Genomic DNA, 12,629 nt, shown 5'->3' on the forward strand with positions numbered 1-12,629 from the left:
AGATTTTTATGACTTTAGCGATGGTCTTATTTGGCTGTGTTTGGCTTCCTGTTGTTTAATCCAAGCACCCCAGGATGGATTTAAGAAAGGGAGGTACTGCTATCTGCATCATGTGTTGTTGTATATACATGTATATATGTGTTCCCAAGTCCTATGTGTTATTGTATATAGACGTATATACGCGTTCCCAAGTCCCATTTGGCCTCCATTGCATATGGGGGTGGCTATCTGCCTATAGAGCTGCTGCCGTAAAAATTCTTCTGTAAACATTTCCGATTTTTTCTAGTTTTAATGTTTGCTATGCTTAAACAGAATTTGGGGTGAATTTTACTAAAGACTCGAAAGTCAGCTTTTGGTTATAAAAATGGTGGGTTTTATGAATCCCGTTATATAGTGGAGCTGCGCTGCATCCCTGTGAGGAGGTATTGTCCCACCACAGAAAACTCAAAGTATAGGGCTATATTGGGGTTTTTTGCTTATAATCACTATCCTTTTGTGATTCAGATACACAATTTCGGATAGGAAAGCCACATTGCAGTCCCACTGACTCCAGCTGTGATTTTGCCTTATAGAAGAGCACCCAAAATACACAGTTGCTCGGGGCAGGGGAGTTGTTTGCAAGTACTGATATTTTTAGGCAGGGTTAATGCATTAACTAGAAAAATGAAAGAAAAAACACTAGAAAAAAAACATTTCAGACCCATTTTCAGCACACACTGAACTGTAATGGCTGGATTTCAAACTGCTCAGGAAAGGATTTAGCAAGAGAAATGCTGACATAATAATAGCACGGGCGGCTGAGATGCTCTGAAACCTCTCTGCAGCGCGGTGGGGGACCTTCAGCGGGGACTGTAAGAGAAAGTTACGTGTCCCCCCTTGAAATCCGCTGCTCCTTCCTCTTGGAGATGGCTGGGAAGCATTACGCCCCAGGTGTGCTGGTGATTTTCCTGCCTGTTCGGTGCATTTTATCTGGTAGGCTGCTCTGCAATTTTCCTTTTACCCTGGTAATAGCAATACCACCGGCGATGTTTCTGAATTCCTGTGCGAACTCGTAGGCTGTTTAACCTCTCCTATTGCTGGGCTGAGATGCCAGGGAGACCAGCGACCTTCGCTGTCAGTGTAATGGGAGAGGGAAACTACAGGAAGGTTTACTTTTAAAGTTACTCGGAGTTTGCAGGATGGTAGTAATACATCTCTATCGGCAATAAAATCAGTGGGTGATGTTCTGCCCTCAGGAACGTGTTTGTGTTCGCAGGGAAGTTGGGAAGAGCCTCGTTCAATCTGATAGTTCAGGTGGACAAGTAAGTGCCTTTTCTTCTGCTTATTTTATGCAATAAGTGGCCCTGTGGAAGGAAAAGAGGAGGAAGGACAGCGGTCGCCCACTGCATGCTCTTATTTGTCAACAGTTACCCAACGCAAATACCTGCTTTTTATCCCTGTCTTTCAGTTGAATAAGTAATGAATTTCAGATACCAACAGATCTTCGCTTAATATGTAAATAACTCTTCATAAAAGTTGTCTTCCTAAACGAGATAATTGTACTCATAACCTTTCTGGTTTATGCACTGTGCGCTCAGCGTGCAGGCAACCGTGTGTCACAGAGCCTAAGGGCCGGAACAGCAGCTCCCGTTGCGCTACCCAGCACCTGGCGGTAATCCTGGAATTGCAGCGGTGCCAGACGTGTCCCTGCGTTGTAGCACGCCTTTAGAAAAGCAGCATTTAAGGGGCTCTACCTGTCCTTTTTTAATCCTTTGTGGTTCCCACCCTAGTTCTGCATCATCGTGCTCCCAGTGAAGCAAGCAGCTCCAGGCCTGCGGACTTTAAAGGGAGCGTTGTGAGATGGGTGAGGCAGAGCAGTAATTAATTTGAGTGCCTTGACATTTAAAGCAAATGAAAAGTCTGGGTATCTGAAAATATTGCGTATGGCTCCTACCCCCTGTTCTGCATAGCTCTGAGTATTTTTATTTTTTTTTCTTTTTAGGTAGTCAAAATGTGGATCCGAATCCAATTTTTTTGATTGTGTCCTTGCTTTTAAAAAGGCTGAGTTGGTTTGTAGAAGGTTTTATAGCCTTATGGGATCTTTAATTAGCCCAATGCGTTCCTGCGAATGATAACAGGAATTTGGAAGTGTTTTAAAGCGTAAAGCACGTGTAACCTGTACGTGCATAAGGCTTAGCGCTGAGGGTGGAGGAATGAGGGAGTTCGGTTTTGATGAGGAGAAGAGAAGCAGAAGCCATGCTGCGCTCAGACGTTGTAACGGGTGGGGGAGGACTAAAGGAGTAAGTAGCAGAAAACAGAAGCCAGCATCCAGGCATCAAGGCTAGGAGAGACTCGGCTGCGTGCGTTTTAAGTAAAAGGTGAGGCACAGCTTTTCTGAAAGGCAGACCCGGTGTGACACCTGAAGCCAGGACAGAAAAGCAAGGCAGGGAGAGAGAAAAACAAGTGTTCTTGAGCTGTGCTCTCTGCTGGGCCATGGCTGCGTGCAGGCTTTTTAATCAAAGTTTGCTTTCTGGAGATTTCAATTAGCAGGAGAAGACTAAAAGCAAACATTCAGCCTGCTTCACATGAAAATGAGCTTGGAAGAAACAGCTCTGGGCATTAAAATGTGCAAATGGGAGCTTTAGGGCTTTTTTGGAGGGTGTCGGGGGAGAACTTGGAAACACTCTCCATTGCCTGAGTTGAAATGGAGAATTGTTGTCTCACAATGCGCCAAGCACCTACTGAGTGTGACTCCAGAAATTCTTAGCTCAGGATAATGCAGGGGGACAAAAACCCCAAAATCGAGCCAAAAAATACCTGCAAGTTCTTTGTTCTTCTTTATGGTCTCTTTGAGGTTTGTCTTTTGCGTTTTATTTTATTCTTATCTTAAGGCTCGAGTACTGCACAGGCTCGTGTTGCTGCAAATGCTTTATATCCTAGGTTAGGTGGCTGTTGTGGGACCTGAGCAATTGAAGGAGTGGCACATTTATGGGATTGTCTGAAGTTTGTTTATACATGTAACTAACTCAAAAAAAAAAAAAAATGTTTTCCTCTCTTTTTCTGTAGGAAGACTGAAAATAAAACGGCATGAAGTGCCAGCGTGCTGTTTATGACCAGGATAGGTAGTTAATGATCGTGTTTCTGAACTGTAAAGCTCATCTCTCCAGAGTCATTTTTTGCTGACCTGCGGGTACACTGAGTCCATCAACAGCCCTCGGGCGCCTTCAGCACGGGCGTCATTATAACACTCTGTGATCGTACACCTTCAGTTACGGAATGATCTGAGATCTTACAATATTGGTAGAGGTTGTTCCTTAGTCTTCTCAAAGAGCCTGCCATAGCCTCACAGGCCAGTTCTGTGCTGGGAAGAACATCCAGCAGCTCAGACGTCTCTGCTGGGAAGCAGGAGGAGTTCTCAAGATAACGTACGTCAGAGAATGTAGTAGTAGAGAAGGGTGACCCCAGGATGAAAGGCTTACCTGTTTATGGTATAGACAAAGTAAATTCAAGTGTTTCTCTTATGCAGACTGATGCCTGTGGTAGGGGACATTCCAGGATGTCTCCTGTACTTGTATATTTATATCCTGGCCACTAGAAAACTAAGCCATTGGAGATGACGACGTGAACTGAATAGATTTTGTCCAGTTTGATACTATGCCCCTGGAAACTGATCTGTCATTGCAGAACACAGAATTTCTTCCTTCTGTACTTTAATTTATTTCTGATTATGATATCGCTTTTGTATTTGAAAGATATAAAACATTGTGTCGCGTGAACTTCACCACTTTCCTTGAATTTTCAGTTGGCTCATGATCATGACATATTGGTTTGTGAATTCATAGAGTCCTTTTCTATTCTTACTCTTCTCTGTACACGTGCTTTCCCTTAGCCCCCTTTAAATTCTTATCAAATTGGTATGATTGTCTGGGAGACAGATAGATAAGTATAAAACAAATCCCTCTTGTCCTTTTTCCCCTTTTCCAGAGAAGTTTGTAGCATTATGGAAGTAGATTTACGGTTAAAGAAAGTTGCTGTTTGATGAGTATCCAGTGCAACTTAAATGTTAGTGTTACCAGGATGAGCGGGGGTTTTGTGATCTTTGCAAGCTCTGCTTTATAGGCTTTGCATGACAAATCAAGAGAATCAGAGGCTGGTTTTCACTGACGAGCTTTTCGAGTCACAGGCTACGAGAAGAGGGTGGGTCGTAACGCTTGCTGAATCTGAAGCAGTTAAGATCTGAGACAGTTAAAGCCAAAAATTACCTCTAAAGCTCCTAGGAGTTGTATGAAGGAATTTCTTGTGCTGTTCCTGTAAATCACAAGCATTTCGGGAGGTGAGGAATATTGGTGTGAAGGAACAAAAGAACCTTGTAAAAATAAAGGCTTCTCAAAAGACATTCACAGGCTATAAAGATGAACGCAATAAAACTATGGAGAGGTTCAGTGAACCTGTAACAAACTGACTGTCTCATTACTCAATATTGTGCTCCCTCAAATTCAAGATTTAATCAATAAGAGTCTTAAGAAACTTCAGAGTCTATCAGGAAAAAATACAAGCCATGGTCAGAGGTGCTACGCTTAGGCTGTATGCAAGCTTTGGCTTTGGAGTAGAGGGCAATATTGGCATATTTATGGCTATTTCAATCTACTGACCATTTTGCAGAAGGTGATGAGGCGGGGGCTAAGGGGGAATACACTCAGGTGGATGTGTTACAGCCCTGGAAACCCAGCAGTGGCTATAATATCCTTATAGGCAAGTATTGTTACTTGTACACCACAATGAAATAGTGAAATGACAAGGTAAAACAATGTATTGTAGTCTGTAGGTGGTCCCATACAGTTGCCGTGTAGGGCCATATTGCCTTACTGAGCTGATAACGGCCTAGTGGGGCCACTGACTTTGGTAGCAAGGATCAGGTTTGCAGCATCTTGATAGCCCTGTGCAAATCCTTCTTTGTTTTGACCATCTTGATAAAACAATGACTGTGTCTGATGCAGAAACAATAAGAAAACAGTACGAGACTCATGGGAGGTCCAGCATCACAGCTTTAGCGTAGCACATTTGTTTTCCAAAGCTCGGTGAAAGTGTTTCCTTGCCCTTTAGGATTTTCTTTGTCCTGGAACAGTATTTGCAAGTACGTATTTAAAATATAACTTGGGATTAATAGTAATTGGACAAGGGGTTTAGATTTAGTTAGCTGCTTTCACTCCTGGTACAATAAAAAATTGAAAAGCCTTTGAAGTGAAGATATGAAATTGGCCATGTGCACGTTCCAGTTTTGTTTTGTTCCTTCCCCAAGTTCATATATCTAATAAATGGATCTTCTGCATGAGCAACTTAGCATTTGCTTCCTAAGACGATGAACAATAACTAAATTCATATCTGGTCTTTGTCAGACATTATTACAAATTATGAGAGCCAGACAGAAGTTTATTACCTTAGTGGTGTTCTCTTTCACAAATTAGGTTCTTGGAACATCCAGCTAGCTCAATATCGTAGGTCCATTCATCACAATTAGACTGCTGCGCTGGCAAAGTTCAGTCCCGCCAACTTAATTGACTGTGGGTGTGCGCCGGGCGTCGGGGCCGAGGACAACTCCAGGCCAGTGGAGAGCACCACCGCGTGTGCCCGTCGCAGGGGGCACAAACAAGGACACTCGTGTTTCCCCTCTGAAGAATTTGCTGCTCTTACTCCGCAGGTTAGATACAGGCAGTAGCCAGGATACCTTGTTCGGCAAGCGAAGGAGATGGTAAGGATGAATTCAGATTTTCCTGAGGCTGGAGTACCCTTTTAAGCCATCTTCCTGAGTCCAACCAAACAGGCTCCTACCTGAGGTACTCTCGCTGAGTGCTTGCCTTTATGTAGGATGAATTGGAGTGTACAGATTGAGCTTAGTCTCGCGCTTCACCTGGAGACGAGCTGATCCTTACACGTACAATTATGCTCGCTGACTTCCGTCCTTCTTAACTCGGCTGCGCGTTGGTGTGTAAGCTTGGGAAGTCGCGTAGTCTGTGTTTTGCTTCAGTCTCCTCGGTTGCAGGCAGAGAACGGCACTCAAGAATTCATTATTATTGTTATTAAGAGGAAATTAAATTTACATATCTTTTGGGTGCTTTGCTGTGTCACAGCCAGACTGCTGACCCCTGGAGGGACTGCGTCTGTGATAACTGGGGCTAAATCTGTCTTGATTCTTTTCTTTATCAGCACCGTATTTTATGTGCCCCTTTGTGATACAGAGACCAAGCTTTGATCTGCGTATAATCTGAAAGTCTGCTTTTCGTGCCAAGTGCTTTTATTGCAAAGCTTGCGGACTGAAATGCCTTTTAGAAGTTGGCACTTGGAGAAGTCAGTCGGTAGGTTATTGTCTGCAAAATCGGTGTGTATGGAAGAAGCACAGGGATTAGACAGACTTATTTTCTTCTCATCGCGAAGACGTGCTTAAAGGCTGCCATCTGAGAAGTCCCTTCAGGCTTGGAGGACATTCCAGAGGTTACGTTTTCCTTTTCTGCTCCTATTCTTGGTGGGTTTTTTTTTTCAGATGGAAAGTCTATAACCTATTGCACAGCCCAAACTCCATGAGTGGCTTTGGGCCAAAAAAGATTCAGGGCTGGACCATTCATTTCAGCTGTGTACTATGTAGCACACGTTCAGTCTCCTTCAGCAGAAGGGTCCACTCACGTTCACCCTCAAAGCTCCAGCTTCCAAGACCTTTCTGCAGTGTGTGCTGCAGTAACCCTGTCGTCGTTATCCTCATTACATGCTTTTTCTCACTCCGTGTGAGAATGTTCAGTTTATACTCTTTTTATGTGCAAAACTGATCGTTTTGGCCAGTGCCTGGAAATGCCTCCAAATACAGGAGGTTTCTAGTGGGTTTTGCTTTTCAGGTGTTCATATGTGACGTTTATTTTTGAAAGCTGAATTGAAATAATACTTTGTTCCCAGACTGCTTGCTCTTCTAGGAGGAATTCAATATTTCGATAATTTGCTAAGCTTAAACTCTACTGCTCTCTTCCTTTTCTAGATCAAACTAGATTAAATTTTCCGTGTGTTGGAGTAAATGTTTATAGAACAGATTTTTTTGTCTATTGAGTGTTTACCCGCACCGGCCACTACCACATTTAAGCCAAATTACTGTGATCTGTCATATATCGTTTATTCTGCTGTCCTCTCCCCGTGGACGTGCAACGGGAGTACTCATCACGGTAGGAAAGGACTGTCAGATGTGAAATATGATGTCTTCTCTCTTGCATTTTGTTCAGACACATAGTTTATAAAGCTGTTTCTCTTGTGAGCGCTGTTTTTCCTCCTTTCCTCAAACATCCCCTTTTGCATTATGTGGCCGAGGTGAGCCGCTCCCCTCTTGCCTTTCTGACACATTGGAGCAAAATCCAAAGAATTTTTTGTAGTCGCCTTTGGAAAATGGGACAAAATAATAGAAAAGAAAAACGATAATGAAAAGCATCTGCCCAGTGGAGGTAGAGGAGACTGCAGCAGTAACATCACGATTTGTAGCAGCCTGTCATAGAATCACAGAATGGTTTGGGTTGGAAGGGGCCTTAAAGATCATCCAGTTCCAACCCCTCCCCTGCCCTGGGCAGGGACCCCTCCCATGAGCCCAGGCTGCTCAAAGCCCTCTCCAGCCTGGCCTTGAACCCCTCCAGGGATGGGGCATTGAGAAAATTACTAATTGAGAAACCAGCAACACCCACAACACCACTGAAACGTCCCCAGGCACCACCAGGGAGGTAGGGAGAGGCTGTGGGTGAACGCGCTGCCAGTGCTGGGGGGGAGCAGTTGGCTTTCCGGGTGGATGAGCTCCGTCGTTCCCCCTGCTCTCGGTCACCCTGGGCTGTGTCCAGCAGTAATTCACAGGGAGTTTGGAGTTGTTGGTAACTGTAGCTCTGAAACACGCCAAGCTGCCGCCTCTTCGCTATTTCAGATTAAACTGAAAATTTCGGCAGTGGTTAGGGGAAGCCTCGTTGCGTTTCCCCCATCTGCTCATCCCCTGCGTAGGGGCAGGCTGGTGCCTTGCCACCCCATCTGCCACCCAAATGCTAAGTTCCAGGAAACAACGCGGGAAAGTTTGTGGTGCAAATACAATGTACTGATTCATTTTCTGACATCGGAGATCGTTGACTTTTTCCCCAAATTTTCTGTCCACGGTCCTATGAAAATGCACTTATCTCTAGGGGGAAAGGAAGCTGAAAGGTTTACGACTGCTTAACGCGCACCGTTAATAGGTAGCAGGGAAAACTCCATGCCAGCAAGGGGTTTTGGGCGGGTTGGGTTCTTTATTTTTAATTGGCTACATACCTGGGACTGCTTTCATCCTTGCCTGAAAGTTATAAAACTAGACAGGTCTGGGATTAGAATCTCCAGCTGTAGGCAATTTAGGTGTTTCGCGTCTGCTCCTTAAGCGTGTGTTTGGACTGTGGGGTGTTTGTGATGGAGATGAGCAGCCCCAGACCACCTCTACTGAGTGCATTTTAAGGAAACGGCAGAGAAGCATTGCAGCACGAACAGGCAATTAGAGAAAGACTTGTGACCAATTATTGTCCCCATGATCCCTGCAAATCTCAGGTGAACCAAACGGGAATTGTAAGGAAATGGCCATGAAGAACATTTGACAAAGTGCCATAGCATGGGCGTCTTGAGCACCGCTAAGGAGCACAGCAGGCTCCTAGGTGCCGTGGAGGAGCGCATCTGTACCGCTCCAGCGTTTCTTGCAGCAATGAGACCAAATTCATCTCAGAACCACTCACCTGTTTTACAATTCATTGTTTTCACTTAATGCATTGTGGTAAATAATGCTCAATGTCCTATTGCACTTCGGGCTTGCTAAGCTTGTTGTTAAGGCATTGCCGTAATTCTCCACCTTAGATTCAGGTTCTACGATTTGTTCATTAGTCTTCCTGGTTATTTAATTATGAATCCATTAAGGATTTTGCAACTTGGTGGGTAACTTTGATGTTTGGGGAGCTTTATGTGACACGCTAAATACATTCTTGCGTATTCGAATGTGATAGAAGCGAATGGACGGGAACAGAAACGCAGAGGATGCTCTGGCCACGTCCGTCACCCACATCCCGGTGTATCGGTAGCGTGGAAATGGTAACAGCGGAGCTGCTGGGTGGGAGCACCTATCTGAAAACGGGCTCACCGTTTAGTTATTCAAGGTGAAAAGGCCGTGCAACTTAAATCCCTGTGAAACTTGTCCGCCCGGATAGAATATTGTATGGTACATGCTTCCCGCTTTCAGTGGGGCAGCTCTTATAGGAGGCTTTGCAGCTCGCAGGATACTTTTTGTTGTGGCTCTTAACACTGTGCCCCAGGCTCCACTAAATAGACAACCTCATTAAAAGAGAAATAGCGATAGTAAAGCAGTGACTTTCTCATGCCATCTAACTCACATATTTGACATGATTGCTGGACCCTCCAAGTACTTAATTGATTGACTTAATTGATTTAGTGGCACTGGAGGCTACAGCATGGAAATAAAGGGGCAAGACGAGGATAAGGGGTGAAAAAATTTATGATAGGTGCCAAGCAGCCTGAGGGAAATTAGAAATGCTACAGATCTCAGAGGCAGCTAAATCAATTCAATGTGATGTACAGGGAGCGACCGGGGGGAAGAGGAGAAGCGGGGGGGATAGAATGGAGAAAAGGAGAGAAAATAATGGCTAGTGGGAGAGAGCAGAGCCAACTTAAGGGGAAGAGGGAAGACAGCAGCCTTGGCGGGTATTTTGTACTTCTTTAAGTTTAACACCAGGAGAAGACTTTCTAATATGAATAAAACATAATCATGACATCATATTTAGCTTAAAAAGAAGGACTTGTGCATCACAGGACTGTCTTAAGTTATCCGGTTTAAGACTTTATCTGTGCTTGCATTTAAAATCCTCGACGTTCGCAACAGTGACTGAAGTCACAAGAGACCTAAAATAATTTGGAGGCTATGTACAGTGGATTTTTTTAACAACTGAAGCTTAAATGTTAAATTACTACCTAATCTGCGCGATATTTAATTGACTGTATTGAACCATAATGCAAATTAAGTCTTCTCTATAATTTGTTCTGTCGTACTGCAGCCCTCCAAAACGATTTGATACCTCACTTAAGAACTGGTAATGGCTCGTAGCAGCACTCAGGAAGGATACAGTAAAAACATCAAATAGCGTGTGATGGAATCCATCAGCATGGGCATATGGGGGTGTCATAAACATCCCTGAGTTGTGAAATACTTCTTTTATGTGCTTCTGACCCGCTAGGGACAGGGTTAAGTCATGGTAAAACCGTAAAGATATTAAAAGAAAAGGAAGAGGCTGGGGAAAGGGGGGGAGAGAGGGGCAGCTCAGCTTGTGAATGGTCACTGTCGAGCACTGACCAGCAGTCCTGCCATAAGCAGTTTTACATGGCTTTTGTTGCATTTCCTTCCCGGACTGTTCGTGTCGAGTCATGGGAGGGGGGTGGGGGAGGTTGGCTACACCTGAGCAGTTACAAACTGAGGGATAAAGATGAAATTTCTATTGGTTGGTCTCGTTTTCCGGGACAGATTAATCCGTGCGCATGCACCAGCCGCAAATGAATCAAACCACGCGAAGACGGTGTATTTATAGAGAGCCTCAGTCGTGAGTCTCCGTTGGGCGGCTGGACGAGATGGGCTTTCTCCTCGTGCTGTCCCTTCTGCCGTCCTTTGCCCTAGTGCAGGTCTCGCCGCCGGGAAGGGCTGTGCGGGGGGCCGGGCAGGCTGCCTCCTCAAACGAAGATCCACAAAGAAGATGCAGTTCTAGTCTTGCACTTTACGGTGGTAAATCTCTACTGACTGCAACGGGAGGCTCGCTTCTGCGTTATGATGAGCAAAGAATCAGGCACTCGTTAAATAATATTTAGAATGAAGTATTGGAATATGTAGAAAGGACACGTTAGATGAACGGAGGGCTGCGAAAACGTGGGTTCGCAGGAGTGTTTCTGTCTACATTTGCGCACAGATGCGTGTATGCAACATCGCGTTTCATGTGTATGTTCCAACTTGATATCCCTCAAACGAATGAAAAACTCCTGCAAAACGCTCCATACGGTAAAATGTGTGAAAGGATAATGTTGCAGTCACCTTTACTTAATTTGTACATCTATTGATACAGTATGTAAAATATCATAACCATTAAAAATGTAATGATTTTTGAATGGTTAATGAGGGTTCCCAAATAAATTGGAGTGTCTCCATCTGCTGTCTTACATTGTGGGTGATACTTTTCCATGGTAGAATGATCTTCAAATTTAACTCCATGAGGAAGGAATCTGATCACAGTTTAATTTCGGTGAAAACGCTGTCTTGCAATCAATAAAGCAATGTCAAAGAACTTTGATTTAATAGGAGCCAGAGATAGCGTTCCCTGTCATATGCAGAATGGAGAGATGGGAACATTTCATTTCATTGTAACAGATAGCGTGCAACTTGGTTTTCAGAAAAACCTAATAAATCAATATCCCTGTATTATCTAAGTAGGATCCCATCATTAATTTTAAACGCTTAGCACGTTGGGAGCATCTGAAGCGCACCTTCGGCTTAGCCACGTTCAGCCTGGAGTCAATGGCAACACTTCCATTTCCCTACGAGCCAGCAGTCTTGATCTTGGGAAGTTAGGAGTCATTTACTGCAAAATGAAAATGAAACACGTCCAGGCTCTTGTTTTATATGGACTCATCCGTCTCTTGCATGCTGTTAAATTTCAGTCCGTGTTCAACTGAAGTCTCATCGCTTGTCACTCGCCCTGCACGCGCTCAGCCTTTTCTCTTCTACACACACGCGTCCTCTCCGGTTTTGAATTTTAAAATGTTTTGGTTTGTCTTTTTTTTTTTTTTTTTTTTTTTTTAAACTCTAAAAATAACTGGTTGTTTAGAGATTGCCTGGGTACCACGCTGATTTTCAAAATGTGCTTTTCTCAAAAGCAGCAGGGATCTGGACCTCAAAAGAATTCTTTGTGAGGCTTTGCCTGCTCTCAGAAATAACATCATCCCTAGATGATATAAGAGCGGGTCAATATATCAGAAGGTAGAAATTCATACTAATAGGTTGTTTTAGATAAAATTTTCAAGGGCATTATTGTAAGTAGAAATACTGAAGTATTTGGTAATAAAATACTATTTAGGCCCAAGCGAGAAAGATGCTGGCACTGTGAGACACGCTTATAGGAGCCTGTGAGTCTCAGATTCCCGTCCTGGCTCTGGGGAGAGTTTTATTCGTACATTTAAAACAACATTGAGTCTTTTTATAATTCCAGTTAACCAAAGTGGGATTTTAAATAAAATGTGAACTTTTGCGTTAGCATTGATTTCCAGTGAATTTTATGGGAAAAATAAATTTTTGGAGTCGTGGTGCTGCTTTAAATGAAATACGGCTTGCTGGCTGATGCCGAGTGTTGCAGAGATAAAGCAAGTCTGGTGTCGATTCTTCGAGAAACTGGGTATCTGAGCTCCAGCTCTGCAGCCCCCGCAGATCAGTCTGTCCCCAGGCTCGCCCTGTACGGAGCTACGGGTAGCTGCTGCTGCTTCTTTTAGATACCTACAAACATTGGCTCTGTACCTGGGATGCTGCGTAGGCAGCAACTAGGTAACATGATATTTTCTATTGAATTCCATCTCACCAAAAG

The 12,629-nt window shown here is 44.0% G+C and overlaps 1 protein-coding gene across 11 annotated transcripts in view; it reads left to right on the forward strand.

Moving 5' to 3' along the window:
• The window catches only part of DAB1 (DAB adaptor protein 1), a 478,733-nt gene that overhangs the window by 425,323 nt on the left and 40,781 nt on the right, over positions 1 to 12,629 (forward strand). The gene's annotated exons all lie outside the window — the stretch shown is intronic.

Source organism: Chroicocephalus ridibundus, chromosome 8 (genome assembly GCF_963924245.1).
Source record: "Chroicocephalus ridibundus chromosome 8, bChrRid1.1, whole genome shotgun sequence".
Lineage (NCBI taxonomy): Eukaryota > Metazoa > Chordata > Aves > Charadriiformes > Laridae > Chroicocephalus > Chroicocephalus ridibundus.